Below are 19,250 nucleotides of genomic sequence, written 5' to 3' on the forward strand. Positions count from 1 at the left end.
TAGCATGAATCGGACTGTTTCCTCCGACTCTCCAATACTGTATAGAAAACTGTAGAAACGTCAAATAATAGCCAAGTCAACGGCTTGACCGATTTCCTGGTTTCCAACGCCTGATGACTCATCTGGAATTGGGGGATCCAATTCATAATCCATAATCCCTTAGGAGGCAGGAGGCGATCAAGGGCAGCACATGCCCCAGGCAGAAATCCATCCGGATGGTGGATTGAATCCTGATGCATTCAAAGGAGAAGCGCAGGAAAGACTTGCAGATAGGGGGATGTGTAAAAACTATTCTGGTTTTTGGGGGAAGAGGGTAGTTAAAGGGTGTGGGAAACTGGGGTTGTGACAGGGGTGGGTGATGGGCTCATGTTTCTAAATTCCAAACACTCCTACTATGTGACACATTTGTGATGTATGGATGATGCTGTGAAAAAATGTATTGTGGGAAATGGGGAGAGGTCTTAAAAGTTCATGCAACCATATGCAATTGTTGTAAGAATTTTAAGTCTAATATATATAAAATAAATGTTCCAAGCAAGGAAGCAAGTGTGTGTGTGTGTGTGTGTGTGAGTGTGTGTGTGTGTGTGTGTGTGTGTGTGTGTGTGTACACATACACACCCAATCACCCAACACATGTCTGAAGAGCACAGAAAAATTCTGGAACCATTTTCTCCCTCCCAAATTCTCTGCAAGGTCAAAGTGGGAAACCTGTCCATTGTCTCTTTGCGCACAAATCCTGTCTTAAGGGCACATTTAAGATTTGAATAGGGTGAGCCTGTGACATGGATTCAGGAACTGAACAGCTATCATAACAATAGAGTGGCCAGGATGCCCAGGTATTCCAATCAGGTAACTTGGCAGACAGGAGAGAAACACTGCACTCAGATTTCTGTTGTAGTGCACCCCTTCTCTCATGTAGGTATGATGTCTTGGGGGTGGTCTTGGGCTACACCCCTTCTGTGATGTATTTATGATTTTTTTTTGGGGGGGCGGTCTTGGGCTCCAGGGGGGGCAATTTCAAAATGTCTTTATAAGGGCTTGCACTACTTTGTTAGAGGTCCTCCTCTCTCCTCCCTGTGGGGGGAACACCCTGTTGCAACAGCTTCAGTAAAGATCAGGCTTACTAGCTGCTTTGCTTCTCAATATTCTCTGCTTGGCCTCTGTTATTTCCTCCTACCAATAGAGAACCTACAAAAGGACCCTATATGGGCTCTTGGATACCCCATAAGGGATAAAGGAGCAGCTTCCCCCCCCCCTTTGTGTTTGAACCTTGTTTCAACAAATAAAGATCAGGTCAATTGGCTGCTGTTTTGCATATTTAACATGGCTGGAGACTCCTTCTTTTGCTGACCAGAGGGACCCCCGGGGAGTGACACCCTGATGAGCTGGGCAGCGGAGTAACTCTGCACCCCAGGATTTTTTGCTTCTCCCTGCATTTCCACCTGAGCCTCACCCCCTTACCTAAAAGACAGACACAACACAATGTGACAGGAGTGTGACTCCTGCCCTCAGCAAACAAAATAGCTGACTCCCCACCCCCAGAACAAAGCAACCCTGGGATGCTGAGGTCCCCCAATCCTTGAAATGAAAAGGGGGGAGGCTCAGGAAACCTTCAGGGAGCAGGCAAGGAGTGGTGTGCACAGGAGCTCCTTCTCGCGGATTCCTCCACTCCACGCCACTCCCCACTGCAAGCCGCCTGCCTCCCCATCACTCCCATGGCTGCTTCACAAGTGTGGGGAAGCTGTGGCCCCTCCGCCTGGAGCTCCAAGTTCCTTTAAGAGCCCAGCGGTGCACAGGGCAGGCTCACCTGCAGCAAAACACACCGCAGCTTCCCTGGCAGTCTGGAGCCAGGCTGGGGAGCATCGTGGGGACCCCATATAAGAATATATATAATGATTTATTATTTATCCCCCGCCCATCTGGCTGGGCTTCCCCAGCCACTCTGGGAGGCTCCCAGCCCAATACTAAACACACAATACAGTGGTACCTCGGGTTACATGCGCTTCAGGTTACATACGCTTCAGGTTACAGACTCTGCTAACCCAGAAAAAGTGCTTCAGGTTAAGAACTTTGCTTCAGGATGAGAACAGAAATTGTGCTCTGGCAGTGTGGCGGCAGCAGGAGGCCCCATTAGCTAAAGTGGTGCTTCAGGTTAAGAACAGTTTCAGGTTAAGTACGGACCTCCGGAATGAATTAAGTACTTAACCCAAGGTACCACTGTACGGCATTAAACATTAAAACACTTCCCTAAACTTCCCCAGAAATGTGCCCCTAGAAGAAATGTGCTTCCCCAGTCAGAGGCAGCCGTCCTTCTCTGGTGCTCAAGTGCTGCCAGTGGGCTTCCCAGAAGAGGCCCCTGCTTGGCCCCTGGGAGGACAGGGCCCCCCGTGGGCCTGATCCTGCAGGGCTCACCTGATGTTCTAATGCAGGTGAATCCTCCTTTGTCCTTCAGGGAGAACAGAGTTTCCCAAATTTGGGTCTCCAGCTGTTTTTGGACTACAGATCCCACCATCCCAAGCTAGCAAGACTAGGGATGATGGGAATTGTTGGCAGGCCATGCAGGTGGCTCTGGCAAGTGAGCCCAGCTGCATGGGACCAGGGTGGGGGGAATTCCTTCAAGGATTCCAGAAGTGGCCATCACCTTTGAGTATAGGGGTCAGTGCCCCTATTCCTCCAGCAGGAGCGATTGTGGGGCTTCCTCGCCCTCTTCCATTCAGCTCCGCCATTCCCAAAGGGCAATTCTTCTTCAGCCATTGTGGGAGCAGACGGGCTGGAAGTTGAAGCGGCTTCCCTTGGAGTAGGCTTTGCTTTGCTTTCTGCTGACCTCAGTGTCTTGGATTGTGGCCAGGTTTCCTCTTCCATTTCCCTCAATGCTGAGCAGTGTTGGATGTGTGGGGAAGCAAAATTCACCCCATAACTTTTCCGCAGGGTTCCCTCTGCAGCACAAAAGGATGGGAGGAGGGAGGAACACGTAGTAATAAATGGAGACTCCAATAAATGGAGAGAAGAAGAAAGTGGAGTCCCCTATAGATCAGTATTGGGACCCGTGGCTTTTCAACAGATAGGAGTGAGCAGGGAGGGGGCAAAGTTTGCTGGTGGCAGTAAATTGTCCAGGATTGTTCAAACAAAGAGAGATTGCAAGGAGCTCCAAAAAGAGCTCTCCAAACGGTGTGATTGGACAGAAAATACAGCTCATTGTCAAGAAAATTAAAGTGATGCATGTTGGGGGGCAGGGAAACACCCTCTTAATATCATGTACAGGTTCATGGGTCTGAACTGGGATTCTCTGTGTGCTCTAGGAGACCAGGGGAGAGGGGAGCTGGTCGCAGAAGGAGGGGGGTCTCCCTGGATGCTTCAGCAGTCGGCCTCCTCTGGGTCTCCTGGCCCCCTCCTCTCCTCCCTCTGGGTCTGAACTGCTCTCTGTCCCAGCCTCTTCCTGCTCACCAAACCCTGTTTCCTCCTCAGCTTGCAACACCTCCCCTCCCGTTCTGCTCCATTTTCTCCCTCTATCTGCTGATCGCCATCCCACCACCAGTCCCCAGGATCTGAGCCTTCTTCCTTTGTGGGTCTCCCAGCTGGTGCCTCCCCCGCCCCTGAACCCAGCCTGTCCATGACAGCAAAAGCAGCAGCAACAGTAAAATCAGTAGGATAGTAATAAGGACTGTGGTCCTCTGGCAGGAAGACTCCCTAGCAGCATGATTGACTAATAACCTCTGGTATTATGGAAAAATATTATCCTCCCCAAACCCCAGAATAAGCAGTAGCGCTGGGGTTCCCCTATGTGGTTCATGACTGAAGATGGGCCCGTCAGGAGACTTTCCTGGTACCTGCAACCCATCCTTCCCCCTCTTGCAGTTAGGCTTCGGGGGGGGGGGAGGAGGAATCTCTCATTAAATTTTAAGTTTTCTTCAGAACGTGCAGGGGGCAGGGATGAAGTTCTGTTGAATAAGTAATGTTTGGAGATCATGCAGTGGTGGGGGAGACAGAGTTTGGTGCAAAAACCACTCTGACACACAAACACCCATCTTGAATGCTTGAGTACAGTAACTCCAGAGCCTTAGCCAAGCATCAGTGGGGTAGGGGCCACATGTAGAGCAAGTCCCACACTGAGGTCAAAAACACACACAGAAGCAGCGGGACATCTATAGTAATAGTTTACTGAGCTTTCAAAGCATACGGTTCTCACTGGGTCCCCAGTGAGGCACAAAACTTAGCTCCTGAGAGCAGATCCAGTTTCAGCAGTAAAAAAATACAGCACACAGGATATCTAAGTCAGGCACACACACCGGCAGAAGGGAGCAAGCGAGGAAAGAGGCTGGAACGACACAGGGCAATGGATGTGTGTTTTTCGCTTCCCGTCATTTTGGAAGGAGGTCAGCAGCTCGGCATCTGCAGGGGCTTCACAAAGAAAAGCTTTCTGCCGCTGCTTGCAGGCACATCCCAGAAACACACACTGTGATTGACAGTGTATTGCCATATCAGTTGTTCTTCAAAGGTTATCGAGATGTGGTCTAGAAACCAGTATTGGACCAGATATCAATATATTGCCCAGCCCTAATCCTCACTCACCACCAGCAAACCAGATTTATCCTCTCTATCAAAAGGTACTTTACATCTTAGATTATACTCACATTGTTACACATTGCCTTCAATATTTCATTGCTGTTCAGTTTTACATATAAACACAAGAACTTCAAATACACATCGCGTGTTTAAGACTGATTTCCTGCTGAGTTCATTGCTGTGAAGAAAGAGAGGACACTGAAAGGAAAACGTCCCATTCTCCATACATCTAAAGGGGTTCTTCCATGGGAAAGTCCCTGGATGTTCCTTAAACACTCCATTGTAAATAAAGCACTTTTTGCAATCTTTTCATTTAAACTGCTTTTCAAACCCCAGAATAAGCAGGTTGCCCCATGGGGTTCATGAGTGAAGATGGGCCCACCAGGAGACTTCCCTGGTACCTGCAGCCCCACATTCCCCCTCTTGAACTTAGGCTTTGGGGGGAAATCTCCCATTGAATTTCAGTATTTCAAGATGAGGTTCTGTTGAAGAAGAAGTGTTTGGAGATCATGTAGTGGTGGGGGTGACAGAGTTTGGTGCAAAAACCATCTTGTGTGCTTGAGTAGAGCAACTCCAGGGCATGAGCTAAGTAGCAGCAGGGTAGGGGCCACGTGTAGAGCAAGTGCCACACTGAGGTCAAAAAGACACACACAGGCAGCAGGACTTCTTCAGTAATAGTTTACTGAGCTTTCAAAGGCTACAGTTATGACTGGGACCACAGTGAGGCACAAAACTTAGCTCCTGAGAACAAATCATTCATATGGTTTCTCCCCTGTGTGAGTCAGTTGATGCACGCTGAGGTGTCGACTCTGACTGAATTTCCTTCCGCACTCCATGCAATTAAATGGTTTTTCCCCTGTGTGAGTCCGTTGATGTGTTCTAAGGGTTTCATTATCACGAAAGCTCTTTCCGCACTCCATACATTCATATGGTTTCTCCCCTGTGTGAGTCTGTTGATGTCTTCTAAGGTTGCCATTATCACGAAAGCTCTTTCCGCACGCCATACATTCATATGGTTTCTCCCCTGTGTGAGTCCGTTGATGTATATTGAAGTTTCCACTATTACTGAAGCTCTTTCCACAATGCATACATTTATATGGTTTCTCCCCTGTGTGAGTCCGTTGATGTGTTCTAAGGGTTCCATTATCACTAAAGCTCTTTCCACACTCTATACATTTAAATGGTTTCTCCCCTGTGTGAGTCCGTTGATGTCTTCTAAGTTTTCCATTATTACTAAAGCTCTTTCCGCACTCCATGCATTTAAAAGGTTTTTCACCCGTGTGAGTCAGTTGATGCATATTTAGGTGTCCACTCTGACTGAATTTTCTTCCGCACTCCATGCATTTAAATGGTTTTTCCCCTGTGTGAGTCCGTTGATGTTTTCTAAGGGTTCCATTATCACTAAACCTCTTTCCACACTCCATACATCCATATGGCTTCTCCCCTGTGTGTGTCCGTTGATGTGTTCTAAGGTTTCCATTATCACGAAAGCTCTTTCCACACTCCATACATTCATATGGTTTCTCCCCTGTGTGAGTCTGTTGATGTCTTCTAAGGTTTCCAATGAAACGGAAGCTCTTTCCACACTCCATACATTTAAAAGGTTTATCCCCTGTGTGAGTCAGTTGATGCATATTTAGGCTTCCACTCTGACTGAATTGCCTTCCGCACTCCATGCATTTAAATGGTTTCTCCCCTATGTGAGTCCGTTGATGTCTCCTCAGGTGTCCACTGTGAATGAAGCTCTTTCCACACTCCATGCATTTAAATGGTTTCTCCCCTGTGTGAGTCCGTTGATGTATATTGAGGTGTCCACTCTGACTGAAGTTCTTCCCGCACTCCTTGCATTTGAATCCTTTCTTACCCATGTGAGTCGGCTGATGTGTTCTATCAATGAAAGTCTTTCCACACTCCATACCTTTAAATGGTTTCGCCACTTTTGGGGTTTGTTTATGTGAGCTATGTGTGCTCATTCAATGAAGCATGTTCCACATTTCACACATTTTAAGGTCTATATCTAATGAAACCAAAGGTGCCCTTTCCCCTGGAAGTCTGTCTCTCTTCTCCATGACCCTCCTCAGCGTGGGAGGAAAGGAAATCCTGTTTGGGTTTCAAGGAAGAGAACAAAGGAAAAGAGAGCATATCAGATGCCATTAGCACCACCTCATATTTCAACATATCCTATATTTCCCCTGCACCCTACCCTGGTTCCGAATTTTGGGGAAATGAAGATGCAATGATGTCAAATGATAGTAATGCATCAGCAACCTTTCATTATCCTCAGTCATCATTAATAAAGCAGCATGATCTTGGAAAACAGCCTTTTCACATCAACTGTTTTCTCACAGGAAATGCAGCTACTCTCTCTCCATGAAAAGGCCCTCTCTGTCTCTGGTTCATCTTTCCTTTGGACATTTCCCATCATCGGCATCATAATCCTCCATCCACCCCTGTTTCCACCTCTAGATCTTCATGAATCACCTGCACAGTCCCAATGGCCTCAGGAAGTCCATGTGGACCATTATATGAGACCCAGGTCTACATCTTTTCCAGGGACTGTGGTCTGGGTCAGTCAGAGAACTAGTGACAAGGCTTGGTGCTTGGGGTCAGCTGAATGGGTGCTCAGGGAAGCTCCTGTTCTTGGAGACGGACCTCCGTCTAGATGCCTCACATTGCATGGAGAGAGCAGGAGCAGCAGAAGGAAAGCAGCTGGCGCATGGGAATCCCAGACGGAAACACCCACCTCAATTGTTCTTTATAATAATGATGTGCTGCCTGATCTCTTGCACTGTCTTCTGACACAGGAGTATCCTAATCTGGCACTGAAAAAGCTGGATATTAAAGGCAAACGGATAACTGTACTTAGTGGAAACCTCATCCTTGAATATGTAGTACTGATTCATTAACAACCTGAAGTTGTGTTATTTCTTGAGATATGAATTTATTCCTGATCTGAGTGTTTTTTCCTACTCTGCTAACTATATGTCAGTCTAGGAGATTGTTATGAAGGAGCAAGATCTGAGACCTAGAGCCCTAAACAGCCTCAGCCCCGTAGACCTGAAGGAGTGTCTCCACCCCATCCTTCCCTCTGAACACTGAGGTCCTCCTCTGAGGGTCTTCTGCTGGTTCCCTCCCTTCAGAGGTCAAGGAAATGAACAACTACCTGACATTTAGAAGATAGTTGAAGGGAGACCTGTATTAGGAGGTTTTTAATGTTTGATGTTTTACTGTCTTTTATGTGTACTGGAACCCAACCAGATGGGCAGGGTATAAATACTACAATCATTTGTATTATCTTGTGATTTTTTTTGTAGTTATTTTGGAATTCGTAGTGCAATATCAGCTCATGAAATGTTTTGGGTGGAGAAAATCACAGGGTTGCCGTAAACAATAATCCCACCCACAAACTCTCATTCACATACAGTCTGTAAATTTGGGAAGGTCACACACCTCACCTGTGCTAATACTGGCAGTCTTTGGCCTGCATAGGCACACCCTGTCTGTAGAGCCTCCAGCCACAAGCACTGTCTATCATGAAAATGGGTCCTTTGACTGGGAAGTATCTCAGCTTGTCAGTCACTCTGACATTGCCTATAAAAAGTAAGAGGAACAGAAATGCCTTTGAGTCGCACCTTCTATATCAATCCTGAGATCAATTAAATAGGTTCTGCACCCCTGTTTCTGATGACAAGTGTACATTTCCCTCATCCTCAATAAACCATGCAGTGGAAAAGACACTTGAAGATAAAAGCCTGAGAGAGAGGAAAAGGTTTCTGGCTGCTTCCTGGGGGGGATTGCGGAAACAAAGAGCCGCTTCTGAGAAGGCCCCCCCCTCTCTTCCTCTTTCCTCTCCTCTCCAGGGTGAACAGTGGTTGGACTGGGCAGATTCGCTGTGTCTGGACAGGGCAGGAGCTTATGGGGTGGGAAGAGGATGGAGCTTGCAGGAAGGAAGGGGTGGTGGGGACAGGACCCCCCCACTTTCCAGGGATCCCTCTCTGGTTGCCTTGAAGGGGGGGGGGTCGATTCTTGGGTGGGAGGGAGAAGCCAAGGCGGCCCCTCTGGAGATTCCTCGTGGGCGCACGATGGAGATGTCTCCCCCCCCCAACCCCGCCAATGCTGCGCTTCCTTACCCCAGGGATGCTCCCCTCCCTCCTCCTCCCGGCTCCCCCCACCCTTGGCCCCCTCCCTCTCTCCCGGAGTCTCCCCTGCACCCAGAGGCCTCCTTGGCGCGGCTCACCCCTCGCCATGCGCGACCCATCTCTCCATCCGGAGGGGCCCCCAAGACGAGATGGGGAGGGACGGGGGGTCTCTATCTAGGCGTCTCTCGCGCCCCTTAACCCTTTCATGGTCTGCCTCTCTCCGCACGGAGCGCACAGGGCCCCAGGGATGCCTGCGCGGGGGGAAACGGGGCCAGGGAGTCCTCGTGGGACCCCGTGGGTGGGCGCCCCATGTCCACCCCTGCCGAGGAAAGCCCCCTTCGCAGCACACGTCCAGGGATCCAGGCCCTGCCGGGGGGGCCCACGGAAGGCGCTTTGGGGAGCTGGCGCGGAGTCCCTCTCTGGGTCCTTCTCTCCCCTCTCTCCCCCCCCGCGACCCCTTTACCTCTTTGTCCTCGATCCCGATTCTCAATTCCTTTCCTGCAACATCGATGTTTTTTTGGGGGGGTCCCCTGCCGCCCCTCCTCCCCTTTCCGAAAGGGCGCGCCCCTAGAGCTATGGTGCTGAGCGGCAATCCGGCGTAGAAGCTCCACTTCCGGGAGAAGCACTCAGGTTGGGAGGGGGGTCACCCCTCCCTTATTCCCGGAACAGAAGCCAGATTGGAGGAGGAGGATCCTGATACTTCCAACGGAGAAGCCCAGGAAAGCCTTGCAGCTGGGGGGGATCTGTAGATACTATTATGGTTCTTAGAGGAAGAGGGTAGTTAAAAGGAGAGGGAAACTGGGGCTGTTGACAGGGGTGGGTGACGGGTCCATGTTTCTGAATGCCAAAGACTCCTCCTTTGTGACAAATCTGTGATGCATCAAAGATGCTGTGGAAAAATGTATTGTGGGAAATGGGGAGAGGTCTTAAAAATCCATGCAACCATCTTCTCGGGGTTCCTACTCTTGGTGTGTTTCTTGGTGTGTTTGGTGTGTTTCAACCTTGCTGCAACACATAAAGTTCACGTCAACTGACCGCCGTTTGCTTCTTTTGCTGACCAGAGGGACCCCCGGGGAGTGGCACCCTGACGAGCTGGGCAACGGAGTAAATCCGCACCCCAGGATTTTTTCCTTCTCAACTGTTTCCCACCTGAGCCTCCCTCCCTTACCTAAAAGCCAGACACAGCACAATGTGACAGGATTGTGACTCCTGCCCTCAGCAAACAAAATAGCTTCCCCCCCCCCGGAGCAAAGCAACCCCGGGATGCTGAGGTCCCCCAGTCCTTGAAATGAAAAGGGGAGGGGCTCGGGAAACCTTCCGGGAGCAGGCGGGGAGGGGGCTGCCCAGGCTCCAGAAGCTCCTTCTCGCTGGTTCCTCCCCATCGCCCTCCTGCTGCCTGCCTCCCCTCCGCTTCTACTGGTCCTTTGCAAGTGCGGGGAAGCTCTAGTCCCCCCGGCCCCCCCCCGAAGTTCCCTTAAGAGCCCCACGTTGCACGGGGCAGGCTCACCTGCAGCGAAACAAAATGCAGCTGCCCTGGCAGAGTGGAGCCAGGCTGGGGCGCAACGTGGGGACCCCAGAAATGTGTCCCTAGAGGAAATGCGCCTCCCCCCTTCTCTGGTGCTCAAGTGCTGCCGGCGGGATTTATGAATAACCGAAGCTCACCAATCAAGAGCACTATGTTTTGACAGCTAGCCAATGACGGCTGAAACTGCCTGCAAACCAGTGTTTCAGCTCAGCCTTTGCACGATTGTCTCAGCGCCCTCCTGCTGCTCAAAGTATATTAAATATAGCCATTTTGGTTTTGATTGCCTAAAGTTGCTACAATGTTACAAAGATTGTGTCTGAATGTATCCTTTCAGCTTGACAGCTCAGGGAATGATACCTAAATTTGTAAATTCATATAAAATCCATACTTTAACCGATTCTTCCCATTCCAATGCCATTTTAACTCTTAAGAAAAAGTAAATTTAGGCTTCACCCTCCTCCATGACCCTGGAAGCGGATAGCCACGTAGGCAGCAAAAACAGGGCCTTCTGCCATAATCCCCTGAGCGTGAGAGCACGTACACTTCGCCCCACCCAGGGTGTGACCAAGGGGCGACAATAGACTTCCACAGAGGCAGTTGACCAAGCCAGGTGTTCTGAAAGCCCATCTCAGGAGAAGCTCTGAGGGCAAGGATGTAATTTGATTCTGAATTGATTTTAGAATGAATTGATTTTGGAAAGTATTTCAATTAATTGATTGTGATTTTATGTAAACCGTGTTACTTTTACTGTTGTTAGCCGCTCTGAGCCCGGCTTCGACAAGGGGGGCGGGCGGGATATAAATATTATTATTATTGCTACTACTACAGTGGTACCTTGGGTTATAGACGCTTCAGGTTACAGAATCCACTAACCCAGAAATAGTACCTCGGGGTAAGAACTTTGCTTCAGGATGAGAACAGAAATCGCACGGTGGCAATGGTGGCGCGCCAGCAGCAAGAGGTCCCATTAGCTAAACTGGTACCTCAGGTTAAGAACAGACCTCTGGAATGATTTAGGTTCTTAACCAGAGGTACAACTGTATTATGTCGATAGTTTTATTGTTCTCTGGGTGATGGGTACTGGAGAGGTGTCCAGAGATGTATCTGATGGAGTGACCAACTGTTGAACTTGTGTAACCCTTTGATACCCCTCCCTATTTGTGACATACTAGTGAAGATGCTACTCGAAACGTATTCTGGGTGAAGAGGGGAAGTTTTAAAAGTCGATGTAAATTGTCCAGGGTTGTTCAAAAAAAGAGAGGTGCAAGGAGCTCCAAAAGGACCTCTCCAAATGGGGTGAATGGGCAGACAATACAGTTCATTGTCAATGAGATTAAAGTGATGCATGTTGGGACAAAAAAACCCTACACCCATTAATATAATGTATAGGCTCATGGGTCTGAACTGGATTTCTCTGTGTGCTCTAGACCAGGGGAGAGGGGAGGTGGTCGCAGCAGGAGGGGGAGTCTCCCTGGATGCTTCAGTAGCCGGCCTCCTCTCGGTCTCCTAGCCCCCCTCCTCTCCTCCCTCTGAGCCTGCCTGCTCACCAAACCCTGTTTCCTCCTCAGCTTGCAACACCTCTTCTCCCATTCTGCTCCATTTTCTCCCTCTATCTTCTCATCGCCATCCCACCACCAGTCCCCAGGATCTGAGCCTTCTTCCCTTGTGGGTACCCCAGACTGGTGTCTCCCCCCCCCCCCCCGAACCCAGCCAGTCCATGACAGCAACAGCAACAACAAGAGTAAAATCAGTAGGATAGCAATATGCACTGTGGTCCTCTGGCAGGAAGACTCCCTAGCAGCATGATTGACTAATAACTTCTGGGACTATGGAAAAATATTATCCTCCCCAAACCCCAGAATAAGCAGTAGCTCTGGGTTTCCCCTATGTGGTTCATGAGTGAAGATGGGCCCATCAGGAGACTTTCCTGGTACCTGCAACCCATCCTTCCCCCTCTTGCAGTTACGTTGGGGGGGATCTCCCATTAAAATTTTCTTCAGAATGTGCAGGGGGCAGGGATGAAGTTCTGTTGAATAAGTAGTGTTTGGAGATCATGCGGTGGTGGGGGAGACAGAGTGTGATGGCCTGGGAATCCGATTCAGAGGCTGAACCGGAGGAATCCCAGCCTGCACAGGAGTCCCCGCCTCCAGGGCCGGCTGAACTGGGGCAGGGCCTTGATTCTGAAGCACCTGCACCTGTGCCGGATCCTCAGGAGCAGGCACCAGGTGAATCCACTCTGGCTCCGGAGGTGGTTGAGGACTCAGTGCCTGCAGGTGAGTCTCCCCCTGGGTCCAGTAACCCTTCAGCCTCTCCTGAACTACAGAGGCTCAGGGCAGAGAGGCGAAGGGAACTGGTTTCTCCCAGGAGGAATCATAGAGTTGGAATAGACCACAAGGGCCATCGAGTCCAACCCCCTGCCAAGCAAAAACACCTTAAGTGCTCACCTTAAGGCCAGGAGAGGCTGGTCTCCTGGGGGTTGGGATCGCCCCTGGCCTCAGAGAAGATAAACGCCAGTCAGCCCGGTCCCAGGTTGCGGGAGCAACGTCGTTGAAGAGCTGTTTCGGCCAGCACCCAGTCCGGTTCTCCCAGAGTTCCTGTCCTTGCCCCGGCCCCTCGCTGTGGACCCCGCTTTGCCCGTGGAGGACTGTCTGCCGACCCTCGACTCCGGTCCTGGACCTCGCCCCACAGTAACCTCCCCCCTGGACCAGTACATAGAGTTTGGTGCAAAAACCAGTCTGACACACAAATACCCATCTTGAATGCTTGAGTACAGCAACTCCAGGGCCTTAGCCAAGCATCAGCGGGGTAGGGGTCACGTGTAGAGCAAGTCCCACACTGACATAAAAAACACACATAGAAGCAGCAGGACTTCTTCCGTAATAGTTTACTGAGTTTTCAAAGCATACAGTTCTCACTGGGTCCCCAGTGAGGCACAAAACTTAGCTCCTGAGAGCAAATCCAGTTTCAGCTGTAAAAAAAATACAGCACACAGGATATCTAAGTCAGGCACACACACCGGCAGAAGGGAGCAAGGGAGGAAAGAGGCTGGAAGGACATAGAGCAATGTGTTTTGTCAGGGAATGGTCTGAAGCCAAATATGGGGGAATCCATTCTCAGGCAGATCAGCTTTCCTCAGAAGAGGAGCTGGAGGGGGAGAAACGGCCCCCCTCGTTTCCAGTGGTCTCAGAAGCAGGGAGAGACGCAGACAGAGAGCAGATTAGACAGGAGTTACCTAGTTGGAGAGAATGACAACACTCAGCTGGGCCCTGAAGCCGGAAGAAGGATTTCCTCTGAGTGGAACATGTCCCGTGCTCCATACATCTAAATGGGTTCTCCCTTGTGAGACTCCCTAGATGTTTCCTAAACACTCCATTATAACTAAAGCACTTTTTGTAATCCCTCCATTTAAACTGCTTCTCCACTTTGAGGTTGTTGATGGTTTGTAGGGTGGCAACTATTAAAGTTCTTTCTGTGCATGTCTGTTGATGTTCCACTAGGACTGAAACTCTTATCTCCTTTGCTGCCATTTATATGGTTTGTCTCTTGTGTGAGTTTGTTGATGAAAATCAAGGATTCCACTCTGCCTGCAGCCCTGTGTGAGTCCGTTGATGTTTTCTAAGGGATCCATTATCACTAAAGCTTTTTTTGCAATCCATGCATTTAAATGGTTTCTCCCCAGTGTGAGTTCGTTGATGTTTTCTAAGAGATCCACTTTCACTAAAGCTCTTCCCGCACTCCATACATTTATATGGTTTCTCCCCTGTGTGAGTCCGTTGATGTTTCCTAAAGGATCCATTATCACTAAAGCTTTTTTCGCAATCCATGCATTTAAATGGTTTCTCCCCTGTGTGAATCCGTTGATGTGTTCTAAGTTGTCCATTATCACTATATCTCTTCCCACACTCCATACATTTATATGGTTTTTCACCCGTGTGAGTCCGTTGATGTATATTGAGGTGTCCACTCTGACTGAAACTCTTTCCACACTCCTTACATTTATATGGTTTCTCTCCTTTGTGAGTCTGTTGATGTCTTCGCAGGGTTGCATTGAAACTGAAGCTTTTTCCACACTCCATGCATTTAAATGGTTTCTCCCCTGTGTGAGTCCGTTGATGTCTTCTAAGGCTTCCATTATCACTGAAGCACTTTCCTTTTTTTTAATAATATTTTTATTGAACAATTTTTGATATAACAAAAACAGAACATACATAAACAAACATCAAACAATAATAAAACATAAAAAACAAATACCATTTCATAACCCAATTTATAAACCTTACTTCCTCGACCTCCCCTTACTTCCCGTTTCTGTATTCCAAGTTCTTATGGTTGTTCAACGAGATCTTACCTTATTTTATTATAAATTTATATTATTCACCCTTATTCTCTTCATCATAACCCTTACTAATAGTAACCAGTTATTTTAATCCAACATCATTCTCACTGTCACCAATTTTATAATGTTTCTTTAAATACTCCTTAAACTTTTTCCATTCTTCTTCCGCCGCTTCTCTTCCCTGGTCTCGGATTCTGCTCGTCATCTCCGCCAAATTCATATAGTCCATCACCTTCATCTGCCATTCTTCCAGTGTGGGTATATCTTGTGTCTTCCAGTACTTTGCAATGAGTATTCTAGCTGCTGTTGTAGCATACATGAAAAAGGTTATATCTGTCTTTAACACCCCCTGGCCGACAATACCCAAGAGAAAGGCCTCTGGTTTCTTGGTAAAGGTATATTTAAATACCTTTTTCAACTCATTGTAAATCATTTCCCAGAATGCCTTGATCTTCGGGCACGTCCACCAGAGGTGAAAAAAAGAACCTTCCTTTTCTTTACATTTCCAACATTTATTATCAGGCAAGTGATAGATCTTTGCAAGCTTGACTGGGGTTATGTACCACCTGTAAATCATTTTCATTATATTTTCTCTTAAGGCGTTACACGCCGTGAACTTCAACCCGGTGGTCCACAACTTTTCCCAATCAGCAAACATAATGTTATGACCAATGTCCTGTGCCCATTTAATCATACTTGATTTTACCATTTCATCTTGTGTATTCCATTTCAGCAGCAAATCATACATTTTTGACAAATTCTTAGTACTGGATTCTAACAGCTCAGTCTCTAATTTTGATTTTTCCACCTGGAAGCCTATTTTCCTGTCTAGTTTATACAGTTCATTTATTTGGTGATAATGTAACCAATCTCTCACCTTCTCTTTTAATTTTTCAAAACTCTGTAATCTCATTTTGTCCCCTTCCTTTTCCAAAATTTCCCAATATCTCGGCCATTTCGACTCCATATTTAGCTTTTTAACTGCCTTAGCTTCCATTGGTGATAACCATCTTGGAGTCTTATTTTCCAGCAAGTCCTTATATCTAACCCAGACATTCAGCAGTGCTTTTCTGACAATATGATTTTTGAAACTTTTGTGCGCTTTAACCTTGTCATACCACAAATATGCATGCCACCCAAAAATGTTATTAAATCCTTCCAAATCCAAAATGTCTGTGTTTTCAAGAAGCAGCCATTCTTTTAGCCAGCAGAAAGCTGCCGCTTCATAGTACAATTTAAAGTCTGGCAGGGCAAACCCCCCTCTTTTCTTTGAATCCGTTAGTATCTTAAATTTTATTCTGGGCTTCTTGCCCTGCCAGACAAATTTAGATATATCTTTCTGCCACTTCTTGAAACAGTCCATTTTATCCATTATTTGTAGTGTTTGAAACAAAAACAACATTCTTGGCAAAACATTCATCTTTATAGCTGCAATTCGACCTAACAAGGAAAGCTTCAAATTTGACCATATTTCTAAATCTTTTTTCACTTCTGTCCAAGTTTTTTCATAATTATCTTTAAATAAATTCACATTTTTAGCTGTCATATTCACACCCAAATATTTTACTTTTTTAGCCACAGTCAACCCCGTCTCATTCTGAAACCTTTCTTTTTCAATCTGTGTTAGATTTTTCTCCAATACCTTGGTCTTTGACTTATTCAATTTAAATCCTGCCAGCTGACCAAACTCTTGAATTATTTCCAAAACTCTTTTCGTGCTAGCTTCTGGCTCCTGTAATGTAAGTACCAGGTCATCTGCAAATGCTCTCAATTTGTATTGTTTGGCTCCGACCTGAATGCCTTTAACCAACTGGTCCCTCCTGATCATATTAAGCAAAACCTCAAGGACCGATATAAAAAGTAATGGGGAAATAGGGCACCCCTGTCGTGTCCCTTTTTCAATCTTGAACTCTTTTGTTACAACATTATTTACAATTAATTTTGCTTTCTGTTCAGAATATATTGCACCTATACCATTTTCAAACCCTTGGCCTACCCCCATCCCCCGGAGGTTCTTCAGCATAAAACTCCAAGAAATGTTGTCGAAGGCTTTCTCAGCATCCACAAATATCAAAACGGCCTTAGTGTTTATGTTCACTTCCAGCTTCTCCAAAATGTCAATTATGTTCCTTACATTGTCTGACAAATGCCTTTTCGGGAGAAAGCCCGCCTGGTCCCCATGAATCTCCTCCATCAAAACTCTTTTCAGTCTCTTTGCTAAAACATCAGCAAAGATTTTGTAATCCACATTTAGTAAGGAGATGGGTCGGTAGTTCTTAAGTTGGGTCTTTTCAGTCTCTGTCTTTGGTATAAGTGTGATATAAGCCTCTCTCCACGTATCAGGTGCCCTTTTCCCCTTCATGATCTCGTTGCAGACTTCCATCAAAGGTTGTATAAGTCCTTCCTTCAACACTTTGTAATATTTGGAAGTCAGTCCATCTGGTCCAGGTGATTTGCCCAATGTCATATTTTGAATGGCATCTTCTATTTCTTGAGCTGTTATTTCCTGATTCAAGATTATCTTACTTTCCTGCGAAATCTTTTTCAGCCCATTTTTCTCGAGGAATTGTTGTATATCTGTTTCGTTCTGCGGCCCTTGTGTATACAGTTGTCTAAAGTAGTTCTGAAAGCAATTTCTAATTTCTGCTGGGTTGCATATATTCTTTCCTTCCACTTCTAGGTTTGTAACCGTGTTGAGTTTTTGTCTCTTCTTTATTTGCCAGGCCAATAACTTGCCACATTTATCTGCCGATTCAAAGAACTTCTGTCTCATTTGTTTGATTTTCCATTCTATTTCCTGATTCGTCAGTTCCATATATTGTGTTTGGTGAAATTTAATTTCTCTTAATATCTCTTGCGATTTTGGCTTCATTCTTAGTTTCCTTTCCCCTTCTTTTATCTTATCCAGAATTTTCTCCTTTCTCTCATTTTGCTTTCTTCTCTTTAATGTGTTTTGTTGTATCAGAAATCCTCTCATCACGGCTTTACTTGCGTCCCAAATTATTCTTTTTTCTACTTTAGTCCTTAGATTAATTTCAAAATAATCTTTCAGAGTTTTTTGGGCCTTTTTACAAATCTCCTCGTCTCTAAATAGAATGTCATTCATTCTCCATCTAAAAGAGCCAGTTGTTGTTTGTTTCATCACCATCTTTACTGCATTATGGTCGGAGAAAGTTTTTGGGCAGATTTCCACTTTTTTTATATTCGACGCCATACTGCTAGTCACCCAGATTTGGTCAATCCGAGTCCATGTCATTTTGGCTTCAGAAAAGAAGGTTCCCTCTCTCTCTAATGGGTGTTTTGTTCTCCAAATATCTATCAAATCCATATTGTCAGTCATTTCAAAGAAAGTTTTTGGTAGTCTTCCATCTTTTGTCACAACCTGTCTTTGTGCTTTATCCATATTTGTTGAAACCACTCCATTCATATCTCCCATCATGATTAGTTTGTAATCCATATAGTCCATTAAAGTTTCATGCAACTTCTTGAAAAATTCTGCTTTCCCTTCATTTGGTGCGTATACTCCCAGAATCAAAAATTTTTCTCCTTGGTATTGAATTTCAATTGCCAAATACCTTCCTTGATCATCTTTAAAAATTTGTTTCGGCTGCAAATTTTCCTTTACGTAGATCACCACTCCTCTCTTTTTTACTTTGTCTGAAGATATAAATTCTTGTCCTAATCTCTTATTTATTAGCAATTTTCTGTGTACTCTTGTTACATGGGTCTCTTGTAGGCAAATCAAGTCCAAATGATCTTTCTTTAAAACATGGAATATATTTTTTCTTTTTCGGGGGTTGTTTAGACCATTACAATTCCAGGTTAGAAGTTGCAAAGCCATGATGGGGTTATTTAATTCCTCCTACAGCTCCCAGTTGTTGTTCGTCCTTTGTCGGTAGTTCTGCATCTTTGTCCAATCTTGAAGGATGTCCTTCTCCTGGATGGGTCTCTTTCTGTAGGTCTTCTTCGTGTTCCTCCAGGAACTTGTCTTTATCACTCACTGTCTTTATTCTTCTTTTCTTCCCCTTATATTTAAAAGACAAGCCTTGGGGGAACTCCCACCTGAATGGTATGTAGTTCCTTCTCAGCAGAATCACCAGGTCCTTGTAATGTCCTCTTGCGTCCAAAATATTTTTCGGGATATCCTTAAAAATCTCAATATAAGAATCTTCAATTCGAAGGGTTGTTTGGTAATGCAGGTTCAATATCTTATCTCGTTCCTCCTTTGATCTCAGAGTTATTAAACAGTCTCTGGGTCTGTTCTTCTTCTGCCTTGCTCCCAATCTGAATGCACTTTCTATTTTAAATTGTTCTTTATCCAGCTCCTGCTTCCAAAAGTCAGAAAATTCTTTTGTCAGATAGTCCACCAGGTTGTCTTCTTCCTTTTCCGGCACAAGCCTAATCCTAAGGTTCCTCTCCTTGCGTTGCAAATCTTGCATTGAGAGTGCCAGTTCATATTCATTAAGTTTCTTAAACACTGGTGGAAATTTTCCCTCCGCAGCAGTTGCAATTTCTTTAGCTTCCTCAGCTATTTTTCTTGTTGTGGATGATTCTTCCAATAATTTTCCAATTACTTCTGCATTTGCATTCACTTTGTTCCCAAGGTCAGTTATGCTTTTTGTATTTGAGTCAATTTTCCCAGAGATTTCTTCAATTTTTTTATTTGTTTCAGCAACTTGTACTTTAG

At 46.2% G+C, this 19,250-nt stretch overlaps 2 protein-coding genes across 6 annotated transcripts in view; both read right to left on the reverse strand.

The window, feature by feature from the left end:
• LOC310742900 (uncharacterized protein) overlaps nt 1-9,348 on the reverse strand; it is a 45,797-nt gene extending 36,449 nt beyond the window's left edge. For 4 of the 5 annotated variants that reach the window (XM_083572704.1, XM_083572706.1, XM_083572705.1 and 1 more), the window contains exon 1: nt 9,166-9,348. The gene's annotated coding sequence lies outside the window, so the exon portion shown is untranslated. Of the gene's footprint in view, nt 1-8,018; nt 8,155-9,165 lie in introns of all 5 variants that reach the window. The other variant, XM_083572702.1, reaches the window with a different exon arrangement.
• LOC310743075 (uncharacterized protein) overlaps nt 1-19,250 on the reverse strand; it is a 35,929-nt gene that overhangs the window by 9,062 nt on the left and 7,617 nt on the right. The gene's annotated exons all lie outside the window — the stretch shown is intronic.

This window comes from Podarcis filfolensis (assembly GCF_964270895.1).
Source record: "Podarcis filfolensis genome assembly, chromosome: 10".
Lineage (NCBI taxonomy): Eukaryota > Metazoa > Chordata > Lepidosauria > Squamata > Lacertidae > Podarcis > Podarcis filfolensis.